Below are 24,930 nucleotides of genomic sequence, written 5' to 3'. Positions count from 1 at the left end.
TCATAACACGGCAGAATTAAATTAGAAGGTGAAAATGATGTCTGCGAGATCGTGGACCAGTGTCAAAGTAACGACGCTCAGTGGGAAAAGCCACCTTCCAAGAATAAATCTGGGGACTCCCCTGGCGGTCTGGAGGTTCAGAAATCGCCTTGCAATGCAGGGAACATGGGTTCCATCCCTGGTCCCAGAACTAAGATCCCACAAGCAACTACGAGAGTCCGTGCATCACGAGGAAGGACTCCTACACTTGATCTTAGCCAAAAGGCCGAGAAGTGATGACGAGGAAGGATTCCTGAGTGACGGGTCGAAGGTCCCAAGTGCCACAACTAAGAGCGAGTGTTGTTGCTGTTATTTAGTTGCTCAGTCACGCCCGACTCTTTGCGACCCCATGAACCGCAGCACTCCAGGCCTCCCTGTCCTTCACCAACTCCCGGAGCTTGCTCAAACTCATGCCCATTGAGTCGGTGATGCCATCCAACCATCTCATCCTCTGTAGCCATACAAATAAAAGTACATATTAAAGAAAAGTCTCAATCCCGTGTTACTGCATTTACAGGATATTCCGGCCAAGACAAAACTACACAAGTGGCCCTGGGATAGTTGAGGGGCTGCTAAAAGGGGCATTTTGAGTGGGTGAAGCGGGAGAGGTAAAGGAATCATCATATATCCTGAAGCTGAGGTTTGCACACTTGCGTGTGTTTCTCAACAACATAAATCTGAACATGCAAAACGGCTTTTACTGTATGCAAATTACACCATAAAAAAAAAAAAACAACAATGAATAAACTGGATATGTTTTGGTCCTCGGTGGATTTGACGTGGTGACTGCACACGACACAGGTTTTCCTTCCTCTCTGGTTTGTGTCTCCTCTATTTCTCCCTTATACCCTGATGGCTCCAATCTGGTCTCTCACGGATGTCTCTTCCATACGCTCCCCCGCCCGGCCATCCAGATATCCAAACCCTCCAAAATGACCCAGTTCCGCACAGTTGTGTTCTGACCGGCTTCGGGTCCCACTGGCCTCTTCAACACTTGATTCCACCTACGAGCTGATGACTCACTGGTTTTCCAGACATGTCGTCTATCCTAGAGACCCACCTATGAACTTTGGACAGCTCAGGCTTCCCTGGTGGCTTAGACGGTAAAGAATCTGTCTGCAATGCGGGAGACCTGGGTTCGATCCTTGGGTTGGGAAGATGGCCTGGAGGAGCGCATGGCAACCCACTCCAGGATTCTTGCCTGGAGAATCGCATAGACAGAGGAGCCGGGTGGGTTCAGTTCCACAGGGCAGCAAGGAGTTGGATAGGACTGAGCCACTAACACCATCATTTGGACATCTCACCCACAGCTGTCCTGTGAGCTGGAAACGTCCCCTCTGCCCCATCCTCTGACTGCTGTGTGCACAGTCATGTCTGACTCTCTGCGACCCCATGGACGGTAGCCCACCAGGCTCCTCTGCTCATGGGGTTCTCCAGGCAAGAACACTGGAGTGGATAGCCATTCCCTTCTCCAGGGGATCTTTCTTTCCTGAGCCAGGGATTGAACCCAGGTCGCCTACATCGCAGGCAGATTCCTTACCATCTGGGCCACTAAGGAAGCCCCCTGGATTGGCAGAAAGCATCCCAATCTCGCCCAGAATGGAGAGGAACTCAGACTTCCTTCCTTGACCCCTCCCTTCTCCATCTCCACAGCATCCTCCACACTTCTTGATAAATCATCAGCCAGGATCGATCCCACTTTCTACTCATTGGACCAGCCCTGGCAGCTGATCACGCCTCTCTGTGCAGTCCCCCTGCCTCAGTTCACCCCCATCCTTATCTCTGGAATCCCTGTGCTAATTTCCATCTCTTCTCTCCCTGCCTGCGACCGTGCCCTTTCCAATCAGCCTCTTACTCATTGGAATAACAAACACAAGTTCCCTTGGATGTCTCAGCCCTTGACACTTGACTTCAAGGGCCTCCCAATCCAGTCAACAGAAGCTGACCTTCTAGCAAGTACTTCAACCAGAAGATGTTCAAGAAGACAGCCCTTAAAATACGTTGAGTTACAACATCACTCATTATCAGAGAAATGCAAATCAAAACCACAATGAGGTACCATCTCACGCCCATCAGAATGGCTGCTATCCAAAAGACTACAAGCAATGAATGCTGGAGAGGGTGTGGGGAAAAGGGAACCCTCTTACACTGTTGGTGGGAATGCAAACTAGTACAGCCACTATGGAGAACAGTGTGGAGATTCCTTAGAAAAACTGAAAATAGAACTGTCATATGACCCGGCAATCCCACTGCTGGTCATACACACCGAGGAAACCAGAATTGAAAGAGACACATGTACCCTCAATGTTCATCGCAGGCACTGTTTATAATAGCCAGGAAATGGAAGCAACCTAGATGTCCATGGGCAGACGAATGGATAAGGAAGCTGTGCTACATATACACAATGGAATATTACTCGGCCATTAAAAAGAATGCATTTGAATCAGTTCTAGTGAGGTGGATGAAACTGGAGCCCATTATACAGAGTGAAGTAAGCCAGAAAGAAAAACACCAATACAGTATACTAATGCATATATATGGAATTTGAAAGACAGTAACGATAACCCTATATGTGAGACAGCAAAAGAGACACAGATGTAAAGAACAGACTTTTGGACTCTGCGGGAGAAGGCGAGGGTGGGATGATCTGAGAGAACAATGAAACATGTATATTATTCATATGTGAAACAGATCACCAGTCCAGGTTCAATGCATGAGACAGGGTGCTCAGGGCTGGAGCACTGGGATGACCCTGAGGGATGAGATGGGGAGGGATGTGGGAGGGCGGCTCAGGATGGGGAACACATGTACACCCATGGCTGATTCATGTCAATGGATGGCAAAAGCCACTACAATATTGTAAAGTAATTAGCTTCCAATAAAAATAAATAAATTAATTTTAAAAATATGTTGAGTTAAAAAAAAAAGGAATCATTTATTGTCTATTAAGTGCTGGAGAGAGAATCTACAAAGATGAATCATATACTGGGCTGTCCTCAAGGAAACAGGGACATGACTACACTCAATTAAAGGGCTCTTCACCCCCCAGCCCTCAAAGGCACTCTTTCCTACACTGGCATTTCGGAAATAAAAGGGCAGGTAAAGAGAGTGTGTCTCATCAGGAAGTGGTTTGCTTGTCTCTATCTTTGATTGTTTCCCAAAGGGAGGTTGTAATTTTGCTCTTTTTCAGGTTGAAAAATCGATGCTGAATTTAAGTTGCTCTTCTGTGCTAACTCAAAAAAAAAAAAAAAAGGCACTGTTTATAGTGAGAAATCAACAAAAACCAAATTTTCAAAAAGTATTGATACATCTGGTCAACACTAACCCAGATGGACTCATGCGTTCCATTTCTCTCAGCACTATCAGGGTATAATTGACAAATAAAACTGGAAGATACGTCTTAAAGAGCACAATGTGAGGATATGACACACGCATATCTTGAGAAAGGATGCTCCCACATCCATCACAGAAAATACTTTTGTGTGTGTGTGTGAACAACGTTCAAGTTCTACTCATCTGTCAAATTTCATTTACACGGTACAGTGGTGTCAACCACAGTTACCATGTTATATATTGAATGCTGCTGTTGTACTAAGCCATATCTGACTCTTTGCGACCCCACCGGGCTGTAGCCCACCAGGCTCTTCTGTCTGTGGGGATTCTCCAGGCAAGAATACTGGGGTGGGTTGCCATACCCTCCTCCAGGGGATCTTCCTGACCCAGGGATCGAACACGCCTCTCCTTATGTCTCTCCTGCATTGGCGGGCAGGTTCTGTACCACTAGCGCCACTGGGAAGCTCCACCATTATCTTCAAACTTTATAGCAAAAGAAACTGAATAATCAAAATGTTTAAGTCGCTTGCCTCAGATCGTACGTTTAGTAAGGGCAGAACTCACATTAGTAAACAGGCAGTCTGATTCTCCAAAGTTTATTTGTAATCATGGTAATACCTTAAGAAAAAAGTCAAAATGAAGAAAGAAAATGCAGCTTTAATATTTAATGCTAAGAATCTTCTAATTGTGAAAAAAGACAAAGAGTAAAAGTTTCTTAAAATCATAGAGAAAAGGGGTGTGAAGGAGAGAAACAGTTCTGTAAAGAGCAATCTTTAAAAAGGACGTGAATATTGACTTTCAGAAAAAGACGTATCTGTGGTGCTTACTGAATATTGTGAGAACAAGATGGACACACAAGGGTCGCAAATCTTTGGCCCATCAATCTGTCCCTTGGATGGAGACCTCCTGACTTAGAATGGAGAGAACTCACGCATAATGACTCCAAAGCTTGGAAATCATATTTCAAGGACTCACTCCATTTTTAAACTAAGCACGCATAAAATATTGCCACTTCTATTTCCAAAAGTATTTCACTTTGACAGACCCGGCAAAGTATGTGCTGTATGAGGTTGTTTGTCAAAAACTCACAAACTGTATCCTAATAATCTGTTTTTTTTTTTTTATTCCCTTTAACCAGAGAAAATATGCCCTGCCATATATCTGAGAAAGTTAAAGAAGTACCGTCTGTTGCTGGTGTTTTTTTTTTTTTTTTTTTTCCTATGAGAAAGAGAGCAAAAAAGAGTAGGAATGCTGTATCTTACACCAAGTACTTTTTAAATTATCTTTTGACACTTTACAAACACACAACAGACCAGAGGCCAGAAGATAATTCTGTGTCTTCAGCTTGCAGGGAATCTCATACCAGGCATGGAATGACCTTGGGCAACTGAATCCAGTTCCCACCCCCTACTCCAAGATATGCAGAAGACTCTTGAGAGTCCCTTGGACTGCAAGGAGATCAAACCAGTCCATCCTAAAGGAAATCAACCCTGAATATTCATTGGAAGGACTGATGCTGAAGCTGAAGCCCCAATACTTTGGTCACCTGATGCGAAGAGTTGACTCATTGGAAAAGACCCTGATGCTGGGGAAGATTGAAGGCGGGAGGAGAAGGGGACAACAGAGGATGAGATGGTTGGATGGCATCACCGACTCAATGGACATGAGTTTGAACAAACTCCAGGAGATGGTGAAGGACAGGGAAGGCTGGAGTGCTACAGTCCATGGGGTCACAAAGATTGGGACACCAGTTAGTGAGCAACTGAACAACAACAAAAAGATTTTTTTCATGTGGGACATCTTTAAAGTCTTTTACTGATTTTGGTACAATGTTGCTTCTGTCCTACATTTTGCTTTATTTTTTTGGCCATGAGGCAGGTGGAATCTGAGCTCCCCAACCAGGGATTGAACCCACACCCCCTGGATTGGAAGGTGGAGTCCCAACCACTGGACCGCCAGGGAAGTCCCTGAATCCAGTTTCTAGAGTTGAGAACAGGTGGAGGAAAATCACTGCAGACCCTTCAGGACGGACCGTGTCTAACTGAGCAGGACCCTGTGGGGCTTTCCCAGGACAGACGCTCCCTCTACGATGTCCTCTAAATTTAACCAGAAAAGTGAGAAAATGCAAAGGCAAAGGCAAACGGTCAAGCAAGATAAAGCGATAATGCTTTGGCCGTTAGACAAAGTCAGTTGATGTGAAAGGGGGTGAAAGTGTAGTTGCTAAGTCACGTGCGACTCTTTTGATCCCCCTGGACTATAGCCCTCCAGGATCCTCTGTCCATGGCATTCTCCAGGCAAGACTATTGGAGTGGATTGTCACTCCCTTCTCCAAGGGATCTTCCTGACTCAGGGATTGAACCTGCCTCTCCTGTATTGCAGGCGGATTCTTTATCATCTGAGCCACCTGGGAAGTCCTGAAACAAAGTCAAGGACCTTTAGTTCCTCCCCGAGGACTGTAGACAGTATTCTGAACCATGCCTCCTGAGCTATTTTATAGACTCTGAAGCCCTCACCAGGTGGGAGAAGGTAAATGTATGCTGCCCACCAGCACAGAGACCCCACAGCACTGGGAACCATAATGATGCTGACTCCCTTAAAACTGCCTATTTTGTAAAATATATCATATTGAAGAGGAAAAGTTAAACTTTTACATAACCTCCTCCTTCTTCTGCCTCTGTACCTCAGCGTGCTCCTTGCAAAGTCTGGATCATGTAGTCTCAGAAAGTGGGGACTTACAATACTAGGAACTGGAATTTATCTCACTCACCCTTGTCCTGCACTTTGCAATCCCCAGCCCCTGCCAACCTGCTTCATCACACCTGTCCAGGCCAGGCATCCCCCTCCCCATCTTGACTGCTGTTCCCACGCTCGTGAAACCCCGTAGTTTAAACCAGTCTATTAGCAGCTAGTGTTGCCCACTATAGCCTGTCTATAAAAACTCTGCAACCCCTTTGTTCAGGGCTCGGAGCTTGGAGTGTTAACTCCTCTGGGCCCACCAGCATAATAAACCTGAGTTCTCCAACTCTCCCAATGTGGGGCTTGGTTTCTTGATTACTGGCTTCTGCAACAATATGAGAAATAATATGAAGGTAATAGGAACACGAACAATATCACAGCAATTAATAGTTCAAAAAGGAGAATAAGCAGAGTGATAAACCTTTAGTCTAGGCTTTAGTTCCCTTTCTGTTGCAGTGTTTGCATCACTGTAGCACCATAATCTGGAGCGCCATCCTTTAAGGGTAAAAGATTTTTCCCATGGTTGGCGGGGGGGAATTTTGTGTGTGGGCAAAGATTCTACTAGGAATGTGGATCAGTGATACTCTCCTTGGCCTTTTCCTCTGTACTTTTTCTTTCTTTCTTTTTTTTTTTTTTTAATATTTATGCACAAATGTATGTTGCAGTGAGTCTTAGGTACAGCACTCAGGCTTTCTCTAGTTGCCTCAAGGTTTGTGAGATCTTAGTTTCCCAAACACTGATGGACTCTGGGTGCCCTGCATTGGGAGGTGGATTTTTTAATTTATTTATTTTTAATTGAAGGATAATTGATTTACGTTATTGTGTTGGTTTCTGCCAAACATCCACATGAATCGGTCATAGGTATACATGTGTCCCCTCCCTCCTGAACCTCCCTCCCACCTCCCTCCCCATCCCACCCCTCTAGGTTGTCACAGAGCCCCCGTTTGAGTTTCCTGAGTCACACAGCAAATCCCCTCTGGTATCTATTTAACATGGTAGTATGTATGTTTCCATGCTACCTTCTCAATTCTTCCCACCCTCTCTTTCCTCCCAACCCTGTAAGGTCTATAAGTCTGTTCCCTATGTCCGAGTCTCCATTGTTGCCCTGCAAATAGGTTCACCAGTGCTATCTTTCTGGATTCCATATATATGCCATTAATATACAGTACTTGTTTTTATCTTTCTAACTTACTTCACTCTGTATAATAGCATCTGCTGCTGCTGCTAAATCGCTTCAGCCGTGTCCGACTCTCTGCGACCCCAAAGACGGCAGCCCGCCAGGCTCCCCTGTCCCTGGAATTCTCCAGGCAAGCATACTTGAGTGGGTTGCCATTTCCTTCTCCAGTAATAGGATCTAGGTTTATCCATCTCATTAGCACTGACTCCAATGCTTTCCTTTTTACGGCTGTGTGATATTCCATTGTGTATATGTAGCACAGCTTCTTTATCCATTCATCTCTTGATGGATATCCAGGCTGTTTCCATGTCCTAGCTATTGGAAATAGTGCTTTAACGAGCATTGGGGTGCATGTGTCTTTTTCAATTTTGGTTTTGGGAGGCAGATTCTTCACCACTGGACCATCAGGGAAGTCCTTCCTCTGTCCTTTGAAACATTTGTCTAAAGCTTGAACATCAAGAGAAGCACTGAATAAACAGGGTGGGCATACCCTCACTAGTCAGAGTCAAAAGCAAAATTGCACTTAACCAAGACTGCAAATATTTCATGTGACACAATGAAAACAAAATCTCCGTTGAACAGAGAGTGGCTGCCCCCAGGTGTGAGACAGTGACCTGGGACAGAAACCCATGTGGGCCCTAGCAAAGCCAGCACCAGTGACTTTAAGTGATCACTTCGTGGCATGCCTGTCCATCCGCGTCCGACAGTCAGAGCGGACCACGGGTTTGCATGCGTCTCATGCTCCGAGTCTCCGAATCCCCCCGTTTGAGGAAGAACTGCTTTGAGACAAGGAGGGCCAACTGGAAGTTTCACACAGGGGGTTCACTCTTTCCTCGCGTGAAATAACTTTAGAATGGAAGATAGTAGACCCATAAGGGGAAAGAGTCTGATGCTTTTGCCCTGAGTTTCAAGGATGTGTTATCTTCTTTTTTTCTTATAACTTTTTATTTTGTATTCAAGTATAGCCAACTAACAATGTTGTGATAGTTTCGGGTGGACAGAAACGGGATTCAGGACACACACACATGTATCCATTTTCCTCCAAACCCCTCCCCTCCAGGCTGCCACATGACATTGAGCAGAGTTCTCTGTACTGCCTGTGCCTACAGGAATCCCAAAACCCCTTTTCTTTGTTCAGCCTACAATGGTGTATAAGCCTCGATCATTGGGCCAGTTCCTCACACTCCATTTCTCTTAGTGAACATCAGTGTGTTAGAACTGACAATTTTTTTCTTCTTGTTAATCTGTCTTTATCAGTTTGAGTCACAACCCCAGCCATGGAAACTCGGAGGATAGGAGAAGAAAGATTTCTCCTCCCCTACGTGTTCAAAAGCAGCATCCTTTGAGAAGAAAGGAAAAAAGGGACTGTACGTGTATGTGTACATGCTTGTGTGTGTATGTGTACCTGCCTGTGTGTGCCGTGTGCACTGTGTCTGCATGCATGTATGTGTGTATCATGCATGTGTTTATGTGTCTCTGTGTGTGCATGGCTGTATGTGTGTGTGTGCGTGGACCTGCATGTGAATGTGTGTTTGTGATTGTGTACGTGTGCTCAGTTGCTAAGCTATGTCCAACTCTTCGCGACCCCGTGGACTGTAGCCCGCCAGGCTCCTCCGTCCGTGGGATTTCTCAAGCAAGAATACCGGAGTGGGTTGCCATGTCCTTCTCCACATATATGTATGAGTGTGTGCATACGAACATGTGTTTGCGTGTGTGGATGTGCCTGTGTGTACACATATGTGTGTGCACGTGTGCATACTTCACTGGTGTCCCCAACCCCCCTTCATTACTCAGGAGCTCTCCAGGTCTGTGCTCAGATCCTGTCTGCGATGACAAATGTCTTTATCGGGAATCAACTACCTGTTCCAAGGGCCCATTTCGGTCCCTTTGGCTGAGCCAGCGCTTTCTGTATTAACCGTGTAGCTCCCACCTTCCGTCTCTGCTTCTCAGGAAGAGAGACCCTGCTGGAAAAAAAAAAAAAAACACCCGTCACAAACAGGGCCAAGCACAACATGCATCCTCACACAGTGAGAACAGACTTGGAGATGGGCAAGTGACCCGCTGCTATACAGAAACGCATTACGGCCAAGGGAGCAGGCTTTCTGCCCCTGTCTGCTTGCATTTATGAAAGCAGTGGGCAGATACGCAGTGAATGCACAGCTAGGGAATGCCAGGGGCATCTCAAGGACAGCTAGCTCCCTTCAACTGGGAAACAAGCAGGCATTGTTAAGCTGCGACAGAAGGGGAGATGATTTGCAAGGAACTGGTACGAGATACGCAACAGTTATTCAGAGAGTAATGAGAAGAGAAACCATCGCAAGATGCTGGCTGCAGCTCTTGGTGGGTAACAGCAGAGAAGGCAGTTTACCTCTTTAAAACAGGGACTCCTCCCTGAGGTCAGGTGACTGCTTCCGGTCCCCTCCCTGAGCCGCACCCCCACACTTATCTCTCAGGTCCAACCTTGGGTGCAGGGGAACCTAAGCCCAAAGCCACGAGATGCTTCCAGCTCCTAAGTTGCCCACCCCACTCCTACATCCTGGAACCTACTGCAACAGTCCTCAGACTGCAGTTACCTTGACTCTTCAGGTCGTTAGAATGAGGCTGCCGGGGTTCAGAACAAAGCCACCCCAAATGTGCCCGTTTCACGTGGGGAGTGTTTAGGCCCAGACGCTACCGAGGCCATGCAAGTTCTGACGCTTTTCACCCCATGGACTGTAGCCCTCCAGGCTCCTCTGTCCGTAGGATTCTCCAGGCAAGAATACTGGAGTGGGTTGCCATGCCCTCCTCCAGGGGAATCTTCCTGACCCAGGGATCGTACCCAGGTCTCATGCATTGCAAGCAGATTCTTTACTGCCTGAGCTACCACGGAAGCCCCCGTGATGATTTGGATTAATTGAAATGTGTGGGGTTTTTTAAATTAATTTATTTTAATTGGAGGCTAATTACTTTACAATATTGTAGTGGTTTTTGCCATACATTGACATGAATCAGCCATTGGTGTATATGTGTTCCCCATCCTGAACCCCCCTCCTGAAATGTATGGTTTTGTGGGCTTTTTCCCCCCAAAGAGTTATTCCCGGAGATAAATGTTAGTTAAGCAACCCCAAGGAGATCCAACCAGTCCATCCTAAAGGAGATCAGGCCTGGGTGTTCACTGGAAGGACGGATGCTGAAGCTGAAACTCTAATACTCTGGCCACCTAAAGTGAAGAGCTGACTCACTGGAAAAGACCCTGATGCTGGGAAAGATTGAGGGTGGGAGGAGAAGGGGACGACAGAGGATGAGATGGTTGGATGGCATCACCCACTCAATGGACATGGGTTTCGGTGGACTCCGGGAGTTGGTGATGGACAGGGAGGCCTGGCGTGCTGCAATTCATGGGGTCGCAGAGTTGGACACGACTGAGCGACTGAACTGAACTGAAGCAATCCCATCTACACGTCAGGGCAAACAGAACCACCCAACGTCTGCTCTTCTTAGCATCCTGGGACTGACCCTCCTGTCCTTGGAAATCCAGGCTCTGTTCCATTCCTTCACCCAGGGCAGTGCTCAGACCTGCTTCAAGCCGTCTGTCTCGAGCCCATGAACGTGAGGTCTCTGAGTCTCATGCGAGGCAAGAGTACGTGCACAGGTAAGTGAGATTATCTCCTGTTCCTCTGTCCCACGCCTGTTTAACTCTTAGACCAGCCAGAAGGGGGGGAAACTTCCTTTCTCTGCAACAGGACTCAATACGTATCTGCTTGAATTCATCTCACCTTTGCTAAACATCACCTTGAAACTACCGATTCCAAACTCTGTCCTGGAAGAAGTCATGCTTTATCACGAGAGCTCGTTGCTGCTGAGATGATCCAATGATTATTCTTCCCCTGAAAGGAAAAACAACCTGGGCATCTCATGTGTGTCTCTGTGTGTGTGTGTGTGTGTGTGTGTGTGTGTGTATCTATGTGTTAGACAGAAGGAAGGAAAAAGGAGAAGCACGGAAAAGGTGCTAAATTACAGCAAGCTGAGGGACTTCCAGTAGTTAAGAGTCCACCTTAATGCAGGGGACACAGGTTCGATCCCTAGTTTTGGAAGATTCCACATACCTCAGACCAACAAGGAATTCCCTTGTGGCTCAGCTGGTAAAGAATCTGCCTGCAATGCGGGAGACCTGGGTTTGATCCCTGGGTTGGGAAGATCCCCTGGAGAAGGGAAAGGCCACCCACTCCAATATTCTGGCCTGGAGAATTCCATGGACTGTATAGTCCATGGGGTCGCAAAGAGTCGGACATGAGTGAGCGACTTTCACTTTCAGAGCAACTAAGCCCGTGAGCCGCAACTACCAAGCCCATGTGCCTATAGCTGGTGCCCTGCGACAAGAGAGGCTACAGCAGAAGAAGCATCCACACAGCACCTGGAGAGTAGCCCCCCGCCCCCTCAACGCAATGAGCGAAAGCGCTAGCACAACAACGAGACCCAGCACAGCCAAAAAGAAACAAGCAAATAGTCAAGAAAGCTGAATGCAGAAAACGCGTGACTCACAGCAAACATGCAAGCCTCCAGCATGACTTTTCCTGATGGTACTATTGATCCATCTGGCACACGAGGCTGGCTGTAGGAATACGGACTTGTCCCTCTCGAATTAGACCACCTGATGCTGCTGGCCGTGTCTGCTCGAGGAATGACCACACCCTCGTGCTGATCTCGCAAGCACTGCCTCGGGGCACCCCGAGTCACATTTGTCCAGCTTCATCGAACACCTCCTGTCGAGTGCTCCTGTCTTTGGACGTAAACGGCTGGAGGGATTCACACATTATACCCCTGATCGCTCCACCCCTGATCGTTACACGTGTTGTCAATAAGAAAAGACAGTAGGCAATTCCCTGTCGAGCCAGTGGTTAAGACTCCGCACGTCCACGGCAGGGGCCTTGGGTTCCATCTCTGGTGGGGGGACTAAGATCCTGTACGCCAGGCAGAGCGCCTCGCCCCAGAAAATAAGACAGAAGGCGGTTTCCAGGTGCACCCCAAGCACACACAGAGCCCACAGAGCCCACATTCTGCAGAGCAAATACAGTGCTCCACTTGCTTAGAAGAACATCTCCAGGGACTTCCCTGGTGGTCCAGGGGCTAAGACTCCGTGCTCTCAAGGCAGGGGGCCCTGAGTTCAATCCCTGGTCAGGGAACTAGACACCCAGGCTGCAACTGAGATTCTGCATGTCACACTAAACCTTTGTGCAACCAAAATAAATAATTAAAAAAAAAAATAGATCTCCAAACTTTTACAAGTTTTTGTTGCTGTTTGCTTGCTTTCTTTTCTCCAGCAAGATAAAGAAGGGCCGGCTGGTGGCAGACTCACTTGGCATTGACTCAATTAGGTTGGTCATGTCCTCTTTCCCAGGATATCTGTCAAGCACTGGACATTTAAAAAAAATTATGTATTTTTAACTGGAGAATAATTACTTTACATTGTTGTGTTGGTTTCTGCCATAAAGAGTCGGACATGACTGAGCAACTGAATGGAACTGAAAGGAAACAAAAGATCCCGAACTGGTGAATGTAAACAGTCTTAACAGTCTCCTCTGTACAGAAGACGGGAGGATGCCAGTTTGGAGTTTGTATGTTGGTTTGTGTGATTGATGAGCTGGCTGTCTTCAGAAGGGTCAGGAGCCTGATTCATTCAGAATCTACACTGATGGAGGTTAACCCGCCACCACCTACCACCTCCCTAGTCCCCACCCACCGGCCCGTTCTCTTGCAAATCTCCAGCCTCTGTCTCCAATCAGCTCGATTTTTAAGATTTTGTTGATGCTTTGTTAAGACTTCTTCAAAGTCTTTCTTAAATTTGTTACAATGCTGCTTCTGTGTTACGTTTTGGTGTTTTGGCCATGAGGCAGGTGGGATCTTACTTCCCCATCCAGGCATCCAACTCACATGCTCTGCATTGAAGGCAAAAGTTTAACCACTGGACCGCTATGGAAGTCCTTCCAATCAGCTGTATTTAGCTGACCCATTTGTCTACACTGTCAGCCACTATCTCAACCCACAATTTCTTTCTTCAGTGGGGAAAACAAACATTTACAAAGTAGGTGTCCAGCAACAGGAAAGATAAAGGATTTGACATTAGGACTGTTTCCACATGGACCACAGACCACTCAGAACACACTCAGCTGTTTTGCAACCTACAGACATTTTTTTTTAATGGTTTTTGACAGAAAACAACGAAGTTCTGTAAAGCAGTTATCCTTCAATAAAAAAAAAAATAAATTAAAGAAACACGTTCTTTACATCAACATCAAGGTATCTGCATTCACTGCTATACAGTTGAATGACATTTTTCTTTTTGTGCCATGTCGTGCTTTATGAGGACTTCCTGGGTGGTTCGGGTGGTAAAGAATTTGCTTGCAATGCAGGAGACTCAGGTTCAATCCCTGGGTGAGGAAGATCCCCTGGAGAAGGGAAGGACACCCCGCTCTGGTATTCTCGCCTGGAGAATCCCAAGGACAGAGGAGCCTGGCGGGCTACAGTCCACGGGGTTGCAAAGAGTCGGACACGACTGAGCGACTAAGCACCATACATAATTTGTTGTGTTTAGTTTCATTTCTGCTACCCCAAAACAAACAAGCAAAAAGGTTTAGCTCACTGCTTGGTCCTGCAGAAAAGGCAGCATGGAGGAAGTTCAGAAGAACTGACCAAAGAAGATCCCTTCCTTCTGGAAAGTGCAATCTCTCTTGTCTGGGAAGAGCCAAGAATATAACAGCTCCAGTGATATAGGAAAGGTAAGGATTGAGGGGGACAGAGTCTTCAGGAAGAAGTGATAGGTATATACAGGGTACAGAATGCACCTTTTGTTTTGGAAGACTGTCACTTTAAATATATGTATACATATACATACATATAAATTGCATATACATATTATTTTTATATACAAATATTTGTATAGTTGCTTTGGGCTTCCCTGGTGGCTCAGATGGTAAAGAATCTGCATGAAGTATAGGAGACCCAGGTTTGATCCCTGGGTCTGGAAGATCCCTTGGAGAAGAAAGTGGCAACCCACTCCAGTATTCTTGCCTGGAGGATCTCATGGACAGAGGAGCCTGGCGGGCTCCAGTCCATGGGGTCGCAAAGAGTCAGACACAGCTGTGTGACTAACAGTTTCACATCACTTTTATAGCTGCTTTGCACTTCTGTACCAGTTTCTGCTATACAAGAAAACTGAATGATAACATAATATATAAAAATATATACAGAATGCATATCCAGTATTCTTGCCTTGTAAAGTTCCATGGATAGAGGAGCCTAGTGGCTTATAGTCCATGGGCTGTACAAACATGCCTGAGCACACACACGCAGTTAAACAGAACGCGTTTATCGATAAAGGAGTTGTTGATAAAATGGCTAAGATCCAGGCCGTCTTTGTCTTACAAAAAAAAAAAAAAAAAAGGCTCTCATCACTTGAGTTCAAGGACAGTGAAATAAACTAAACCTGAGTCCCATTTCAAATGGCTCCCTGGACGATAAAAGCCACTTGAGCTGTCGGGCTGACGGAAGTCGAATGGAGCATGTAGGCTGAATCCAGGCAGACGATGAAGGGGAGTGCACCCTGATTGTTTCAAGTCCATCTTAAAGGAGCCCTTTTCTGCAACGATGGCCCCTCTCATGTCTGGGGGGGGTGGGGGGGGTAGTGGCGTTCAGAGCCCTCTGTGTTACACTCCCAGGGCACACAATTTCCACTGCCGTCTGCTATGACATTCACAACAACACCTTCCCCACAAACATGAGACTCACAAACACAGCGGCTGGACCTCTCTCTCAGTTCTACATCTTTTACACCCAGCCCGTATTAGTTGCTCAACAAACCTCATTCAACCCGAGAATGAACGAAGATGTGAATGAGAACACAGCTCGCACTAAGTTACTGTACACTAGTCAGGGTTCTAAGCTCTACGACCAACACGCGGGGACCACCCAACTCGGAAGCACGGGAGTCGAGGCATGAACTCAGCATGTCTTAGAGGCTGTGCTAAAGGCATCTCCATAACAGTTCAAGAATCATGGTTGCAGAGGGAAATAATCTAAGTGTCCACTGATGGGTGGATGGATAAAGAAAATGTGATACACATACAGTGGAATACTATTCACCTGTAAAAAAAAACAAAGGACAAAATGTTGCCACTTGCGGCAACATGGATGGACGTGGAGGGCATTACACTGAGAGGAAGAAGTCAAAGATATTTACGCAAGACCTCACTGCTACGTGGGATTTAAAAAATTAAACATCAAACTCGGAGATTCAGAGAATAAACTGGGCACTGCAGAGGAAGGGGGTGGCAAGGAGTATGAAGCCAAAGTGCATCAACTGCCAGTTACATTTATAAGTATTTATTTATAAAATAAAACTTATTTATTTAAGTCATGGAGATATAATGTGCAATATAGTGACGACAGTTAATTTGAAAGCTGCTAAACTTCTCATCAGAAAAAATAACCATGCAAGGTGACAGATGTTAGCTACAATTATTGTGGTGACCATTTCACAAGATATACACATATTGAATCATTATGTTCTACACCTGAAAATAATATAACATTGAAGGTCAAGTATATATCAATAACAAACCACAGCTTTTTTTTAAAGTTTGAGACTCATTTTTTCCCATCTGTGTAACTAATAAAATATCTTACACGTTCAAGGAAAAAAAAAAATAGAACAGCCATCATGGGAAGCTCACAAGATTAAAGCAATTAATGCTCAGAAGCTGTAAATCAAAATAATATACAACATGAAACAAACCCTGCTAGCTGTCAGCCAATAAAGATATAAGCCATCTCACTACACAATTATCAAATAAAATGGAAGATCTATCCTTTTAGGGCAAGGAGTCCAAGGCAGGCAACTGCAAGCCGAAGCGGCTATGAAAAGGAAAACTAAAGCATGTTGCATGGGCATCATTGTGCAAATTCTAAGGACTATCTTCTGTAAGAACCAGCAGGTTGAAACTCACAGGGTGAGCTGAGTGAGCCTTCGTCCATACGGGACGACGAGACCGACAGAAGGAACTCAGGTACGTCATCACCACCCGAGTGAGTGGTCCAGTCCGGAAAGAAATCTGGTTGGTGAATAAAGAAGCCCTTGCTTTCAGAGGTGCCTGGACTTCCCTGGTGGTACAGTGGATAAGAGTCCGCCTGCCAATGCAGGAGACATGGGTTCGGGTTCAATCTCCAGTCTGGGAAAATCCCACATGCCTAGGAACAGCTAAGACTCTGAGCGCCAACTAGAGAGCTTGCAACTAGAGAAAGCCGGATTGTAGCAACAAAGACCCAAATAAAAAGAGACGCTTGATGCAAAATCAAGCAACATAGCCAATACCTTTCAGCATTCTAGACAAGCGTAAAGAAAGACATACTGTTCGCTACTTCTTAATCGCTACACTTATTCAATTATTTATTCATGTACACACTCATTTATTCACTCTGTACAGACGACTATTGATCAGCAGTCAGAGCAGCACGTCTTCAACTTTGATGGGCATACGCATCACCCAAGGATCTCATGAGAATGCAAGTGTGACTCAGGAGGTCTGGGCCAGGGCAAGACATTCTGTACTTACGACAGCCTCGAGGGTGATGAGGATGCTGCTAGCCTGCGGAAAACCCACCCCCCTGACCCAGGCACCTGAAATACTAAGCAAGAGAGGTCATAGCCCTTCTGGTTCAAGGACGGACTCTACTAGACTAAGGAGAAAAAAAAATCAATGTGGCTTCGCTCAAAACTTCTTTCACTCTCCAGGAGACTAAGACGCTTAGCAAAAAAGCATATCCTTTTTATTCTCTCATAGTGCATTATATTATGCTATACTATACTGAATGCGTGCACACATACCCATATGTATGTAGTGGAAAATTATTCTTTAATTCAATCTACTTTGGAATGTATTATGGGGGTTTCCTGACTCTTAGGATCTGGCAGATGCGAATAAAATGAACAAAACTCAGGTTAATAGAATAAATATGTTCAGAATACCAGACCAGCCGATCAGCCTCCTGAGCAGGTCAAGAAGCTACAGTTAGAACTGAACATGGAACAACAGACTGGTTCAAAATGGGGAATGGAGTACGTCAAGGCTGTATGTTGCCACCCTGCTTATTTAACTTATATGCAGAGTGCATCATGCGAACTGCCAGGCTGGAGGAAGCACAAGCTGGAATTAAGATTTCCAGGAGAAATATCAGTAACCTCAGATATGCAGATGACACCACTCTAATGGCAGAAAGTGAAGAGGAACTAAAGAGGCTCTTGATGAAGGTGAAAGAGGAGAGTGAAAAAGCTGGCTTAAAACTCAACATTCAAAAAAGGAAGATCATGGCGGCTGGTCCCATCACTTCAGGGCAAATAGATGCGGAAACAATGGAAACAGTGACAGATTTTATTGTCTTGGGCTCCAAAATCATGAACGATGACTACAGCCATGAAATTGAAAGACAATTGCTCCTTGGAAGAAAAGCTATGGCAAACCTAGATAGCGTATTAGAAACCAGAGATATCACTTTGCTGACAAAGGTCTGTATAGTCAAAGCTATGGTTTTTCATGTACGGATGTGAGAGTTGGACCATAAAGAAGGCAGAGTGCTGAAGAACGGATGCTTTTGAACTGTAGTGTTGGAGAAGGGTGTTGAGTGTCCCTTGGACAGCAACAAGATCAAAGCAGTCAATCCTGAGGGAAATCAATCCTGAATACTCATCGGAAGGAATGATGCTGAAGCTGAAACTCCATTACTTTGGCCACTTGATGTGAAGAGCTGACTCATTAGAAAAGACTCTGATGCTGGGAAAGATTGAGGGCAGGAGAAGAAGGGGATGGCAGAGGATGAGATGGTTGGATGGCATCACTGACTCGATGGCATGAAAACTCTGCAAGACAGGGAAGGACAGGGCAGCCTAGCGTGCTACAGTTCATGCGGTCACAAAGAGTTGGTCACGACTGAGCTACTGAACAACAAATGCACAGATGTTATTGTACTGTGACTGTATTGTACTGTACTGTATTGTACTGTGAAAATTATTCAATAATTTTATATGTATGCGGGGTTTCACAGAAAATAAACGAGCACTCTAAAGAGTAAGTTAGATCCAGGAGCTTATGTCATGCTAACCAAGGGCGATAAACCGTGGAGAAGTGAGTAGATAATGAAAGAAGGAAGCGTTTTAGCTTCTAAGAGAGGCAATACATGGGAAGCAAAATATCTGAAGGAAACTTTAGGGTTGTTTAGCTAAGTTTTGTTACAAGATGCAAGCTGGTACCCTCTGCAGAAAGGAGTCATCGCCCAGTTTTAAGAGTTGTCTTCTTCTTGATAATGATAGAATACAGCTTTACAAAAGAAAAGGTGTTCCCTTTATATAGATAATCCATGGCTTGCGATTAGGCAGAAAGGGGGAGGGCAGAGATCTCCCTGTGTCCACTCTTGTAAACTGCCTTTAGCTCCAAATAATGTCACACGCTTTTGACAAAGACCGAGTAAAGGGGCAACATAGATAATTGAATAGCTAATTCCACCAGGGGATTGTAAGTAGGAGAAAGACATGTGGGAGAACCCTTTGAGCTGGGCTTCCCTGGTGGCTCAGTGGTTAAAAAACAAACAACCCCGCCTGCCAATGTAGGAGACATGGGTTCGATCCTCGGGTAGGAAAGATCCCCTGGAGAAGGAAGTGGCAACCCACACCAGTATTCTTGCCTGGAGAATCCCATGGACAGAGGAGCCTGGTGGGCTACAGTCCATGGGGTTGCAAAGAGTCGGACACGACTGAGCGGCTGAACGCAAACGTGGACATGAATGAGCACAAGAAAACAGGTTTGCTTAAACCACAAAACCAAGCAGGCTTCCTCAGCAACAAAACTACGCAACAGAGGCAGGAGACATGTCCCCAAACAATAAAATAATGGTGGCATGAGGCCCACACCCTGCCTATTGAGCTTGGGAAGTTAGGATAAGCTCTCTACACAGATGAAAAATGAGTCATGTGTGGACCTAACTTGACCACAGAGTGGATAAGAAACTTTCCCCGCCCTACATGGAGAAGGAGCCAATGATGGAAGGGTTGACACTTACTCAAGAAAAGTCAGAGAAGGGCTTCTCCTCCTCCCCTCTCTACCTTTGATTATAAAAATGTTACCTACTGAGTACTCCACACATGACATCCCCTGAATTGTAAGCCTCACAAGAGGTCTGTTCTAACAAATCACTTCTTACCACTTTGCCTCTTGCTGAATTCTTTTCCGTGCTGAGACGTAAAGGACAAGAGTTTTTTCACAGCCCCCAGAGCCCTGGAAACACCACCCATCTATTTCACTTTGTGGTCAGTCGCTCAGTGGAGTCCAACTCTTTGCGACCCCATGGACTGTAGCCCGCCAGGCTCCTCTGTCCATGTAGATTCTCCTGGCCAGACTCTGGGGGTGGGTTGCCATTTCCTTCTCCACTGTTTCGCTTTCAGGTGGCATAATGTCATCCTCTTCATTTTGCAAAGTCAGAAACTGAGTCTAATTAACCCTTTCTTTCTTAGCATTCTCTGCTAAGAAACGTAGTCTTCCGTCAACCCAAAATATCTTCCTGGGGCATTTTGTAGATGTAACTAAGGACCTCCTTCATCTCTTGAAAGTTTCAAGTACCGCAGGTCACTTGAAAGTTTCCCTGACTCTGCCCATGGCCATCACCCAGAAACAGTTTCAATTTCAAAGTAGTGGTATGTGTCCTTATTTAATCAGAGGCTGTCTTTTCCTCCAGATTGCAAAATCCCAGGTGGCTCAAGCTGCTTGTGACTACAGGAGACATAGAGACATGGGTGGGGAAGGTCCCCTGGGGAAGGGCACGCAACCCACTCCAGTATTTTTGCCTGGGAAATCCTATGAACAGAGGAGCCTGGTGGGCTACGGTCCATGAGTTAGCCACGAGTTGGACATAATGGAAGCGACTTTGCACGCATGCACGCACGTGGACTGGAAGCCTGGAGACGTACCAGCAGGCTCCACAATACAGCATACACGTCTGTGGGTTACGTAATACAGCGACGGATGACATCTGTCCAATGCTTACCGCGCCCATGTAGCCTTCTAGGCGCTTGATCTGTGTTAATTTCTTTAATCCTCCCAACCACTGACAAAGGGCAATGACGTCTGTCACCACCCGCCTTTTAGAGTTCGGGAAATCGTATTACCCAAGCAGGCGGGATTCAGGCCCAGACAGTCAGCTATCACCTCAGGGGACCTAAACTGAAGGGTGAAGCTGAGGAGAAAATCAAGGTGAAACAATGAACTATCCGGAATTCTCTCACGTCTTCCGTTTCACATGTCAGTGAGTGTTAGTCGCTCAGTCCTGTGGACTCTTGGAGACCCCATGGGCTTTAGCCCACCAGGCCCCTCTGTCCATGGGATTCTCCAGGCAAGAATACTGGAGTGGGTTGCCATTTCCTCCCCCAGGGGATCTTCCCGACCCAGGGAATCAAACTCACGACTCTTATGACTTCTCCTGCATTGGCAGGCGGGTTCTTTACCGCTAGGGCCACCTGGAAGCCCTATGTAAACATGACACATGTTTTGCATTCTACTCCCTTTCTCAGAGCTTAAAAACTTTCTCTGCAGGAACAATCAAAGCCTCAGGAAAATTTCTCTTCTGAGGCTTCCCTGGAAGTCCAGTGGCTAAGACTATAGGCTCCTAACGTCAGGGGAAGCACCCTGACTGAAACCCGCCCGCCCTGGCCAGGACCACAGTAACCATTTGTGTGAGCTATTTTACGACACGAGGTCCTGGTAAGGAACACGGAACTAACAAGCCACCACCCATTGGAGGAGTTTGGGGTAAGGTCAAAAGGTGACAGCATGTGTCACTGACCACCTCCCAGAATCCTCCTCTCTGGCATCCATCTTGGCTGAATGATGCGTGCACTACCAGGAAGAATGGCTGACCAGAGACAATCCGGAAGCTAATCCCGTCACCGAAAAATCAAGGACTGCCAGCCACGTGGAAGAGCAGGCCTCCTGGGTTCCCTCACCCTGCTGCTCTCCGCCCGGGTGCCCCTTTCCCGATTAAGTCTCTTGCTTTGTTAACACGTGTGTCTTCTCAGACGACTCATTTCTCAGTCTTAGATAAGAGCCCACTCTTGAGCCCTCGAAGGGGTCCCCCTTCCTGCAAGGGGACTCGGATTTGATCCCTGGTCAGATAAAGAGATCCCACATGCCATGTGGTAGGACCAAAAACTCACAAATAAAATAACACAAAATAATCACCATAAATGGCCTTCCAATCTCCCCCAAACATTCCTGTCATGGCCTTAAGTATGCATCAGCAAACTCAGAGTAAAGGGTCAAATGATAAACGTTTTAGGCTATGCAGGTGATGGCATGGGTTTCCAGGTGGCTCAGTGGTAAAGAATCTGCCTTGCCAATGCAGGAGACACAGGTTCGATCGCTGGTCAGGGAGCTAGATCCCACGTGATGCAACTAAGATACTGAATGTCACAAGAAAGATCGAAGATTCCCCCGTGCCACAAATATTAATAATTAACTAAATCCAGTGCAGTCAAATTAATAGATTAAATTTACAAAAGATAATTTTTCTTTCTAAATTTCCAAGTTGGTGTCTTGACTGCCTTTTATCAGGGACTTGGGACAGGGTATGCAAGACCAAGTGAGGATAGAAATAGGACAAACAAAATTTGGGTTTTGATATTAGTAATTCATTTCCTTATTTCCCATATTCTTCAAGACAGGCATTAGTTTCCTGGATTTCCCCGATTTTAGGCAACGATATTCAGACTCTTTGTATATGTTTACCACATACAGGAACAATTTCGAAGACTGTTTCTGGGGGTGGGGGGCGGTGCAAAACTTGACAGCCATACATGATATCTCTGTAATGTGGATTATTTCAGGCTGAAAAGAATCGAGTCCCAAGAGACTAAGGAAGAAATTTTGACTACCCCATTAGCTGGACTTCCCTGGTGGTTCAGACTGTAAAGAATCTGCCTGCAATGTGAGAGACTCTGGTTCGATCCCTGGATCGGGACAATCACCTGGAGAAGGGCATGGCCACCCACTCCAGTATTCTTGCCTGGAAAATCCCATGGACAGAGGAGCCTGGTAGGCTACAGTCCCACCAGGATTTGCAAAGAGTCAGACAAGACTGAGAGACTAACACACCCTTAGCTGTCTATTTGCCAAGTCCTGTCTGACTCTCTGCGAACCCTACGGACTGTACCCCACCAGGCTCCTCTGTCCAAGCAACTTCCCAGGCAAGAATACAGGAGTGGGTTGCCATTTCCTACTCCAGTTTCCTGAACAGAGCATCCCAAATGCTCATATATGCACCCGAGATGCCTGCAAAGAACATGGACCAGGTGTGCACCAGGCAGGTTCTAGAGATCGGATTCCACTCTGGATCCCACTGTCTCTGCTGGCCCAGCAGACACTTGTTTACAAACATTTGCTTTTCCATCTCCATGTCTATTACATTCCTCCCCAGTGAAGTCGCAAATCACTGCCCCCAACATCCTCGGTCATCTGGAGCTGAAGACAGTATTCAAGAGGAGGGTCAGGGGCACTTTGGTTTCCTAGGGTTTCTCCACGTATACGTGTTATTCAACTTTTGTTTCATTTTCTTTCCGGCCAATCTCTCTCACATCCATTTAATTCTTAGACCAGCCAGAATAACTTAGAAGGGTAGAGGAAGATTTCTTCCTCCCTGACAACCGCAAGGCCAAGCTTGAATAGTGTGACGTCATCACGATCGTCGTAAATAGCTGAGGTGAGCTTGGGTACAGAATCTCTCTTCACGCACTAGCAAATGGTGCTTGTCATGCATTTTGCAGGCAGAAATGTAAGAGCTGGCCAGAAGGTTCATTTGTGCTTTTCCAGAAAACATTACAGAAAAACCTGAAAGAATTTTTTTTTTTTTTTTTTTTTGCAAATCCTATCTATTTATCTGTAGGTGCTTCATAGATGGCTCAGAATCTGTCTGCCAGTACAAGAGATGCAAGTTTGATCCCTCAGGTCAGGAAGATCCCCTGGAGGAGGAAATGGCAACCCACTCCAGGATTCTTGGCCTGGAGAATTCCATGGACAGAGGAGCTTAGGGGCTACAGTCCATGGGGTCACAAAGAGTTGGACACGACTGAGCATGCGTGCATTTATATAAAGATGACATACTGCCAGGCCTACATGTATACACATAAGTAATGGGTGGGTAACAGAAATAAATATAAAATGTCCATGTGTACTTTCTCTGGACTCTCAGGGAATCTCCTGACCTGGTACGTTTTGTAATTTGGTTTTATTTTCACACTCAAATTAGCATTTGGGCCAGGGCAGACTGAGCGATGCGGCTAAGCCACTGACAACCGAAAAAAAAAAACTCTTTGTCTTCATTGATCGGGGGTCTTTTCAATCTTTTGAATACACACTGCTCTCCAATGCCATCATGTGCTAATCCACTCCTGGAACACACAACCCTTCTCCCCTGTTCTATTTACTCTGCTTCCTTTTCAAGCCACAATGTACTCGGCAGTTGACAAACGAATGCCATTCTGTTCTGAACAAATACACTTCAGTTTCAATCGCAATGCACAAACAAAGGATGATCCCCAAGATGGCAAAACACAGCTGAAGAGTTAAAGCAAATAAACACTTGTATAACCTTTTAAAACATGACACAGAAGCAAAACACTCTTACTTAGAAATGTGGAGAGATGTCTTCAACCAACTGCATCACTTCCAAATTATACCAGCCATTTTTTTTTTCTCCTTCAACATAATACAAACAGTATGATAATCAATGCTTTTTGAGCCTATTATTAAATAAACCATTGTGGCTTTGATGAGGATAGCAAAAATTAGTTATGCTTCATACCACATAATTTTTCTGAATGACCAAATCATGCATGGCCAACAAGTTATGGACAAAACTGTGAAAACGGAAAATCATGATTTACGAGGACTTCTCTGGATGTCCAGTGGTGAAGATTCTGAGCTTCCACTGCAGGGGCCAGGGGTTTGATCTCTGGTCAGGAAACTGAGATCTTACATTCTGTTTAGCAAGGTTAAAAGAAAAAATTATGATTTATAAGGAATTTTCAGTCACATGGGACAATGTTTGTGATGAAATATTCATGGGGAAAACATTATACTGTCAATGCATACATTATGTTTATATCATTGTATTATAAATAGACAATGGGCAGACACAAAATCTAAAGATGTGGATAAATATTAAGACACACTCAAGACACACAAGCTTCCTAGGTAGCTCAGTGGTAAAGAATATGCCTGCCAACACAGGAGATTGCAGGTTTGATCCCTGGGTTGGGAAGATGCCCTGTGGAAGGAAATGGCAACTCACTCCAATATTCTTGCCTGGGAAATCCCATGGACAGAGGAGCCTGGTGGGCTCGAGTCTATGGAGACACAAAAGAGATGGACACAACTGAGTGACTAAACAGCAGGTACATAAATATATATATATTTTAAAAACAAAAAGCGGTAGGAGAGATACCTAAATCATACCTATTTAGTTACATATGGAGGAATTTTCCTAAAGAATCATTTTAGTAAACAGGTCACAAGGGACTTCCCTTGTGGTCCAGTGGCTAAAACTCTGAGCTCCCAATGCAGGGGGACTGGGTT

Source organism: Giraffa tippelskirchi, chromosome Y (genome assembly GCF_054371585.1).
Source record: "Giraffa tippelskirchi isolate mGirTip1 chromosome Y, T2T-mGirTip1v1.2.pri, whole genome shotgun sequence".
Classification (NCBI taxonomy): Eukaryota; Metazoa; Chordata; class Mammalia; order Artiodactyla; family Giraffidae; genus Giraffa; species Giraffa tippelskirchi.
Note: the sequence above shows the minus strand (reverse complement) of the source record.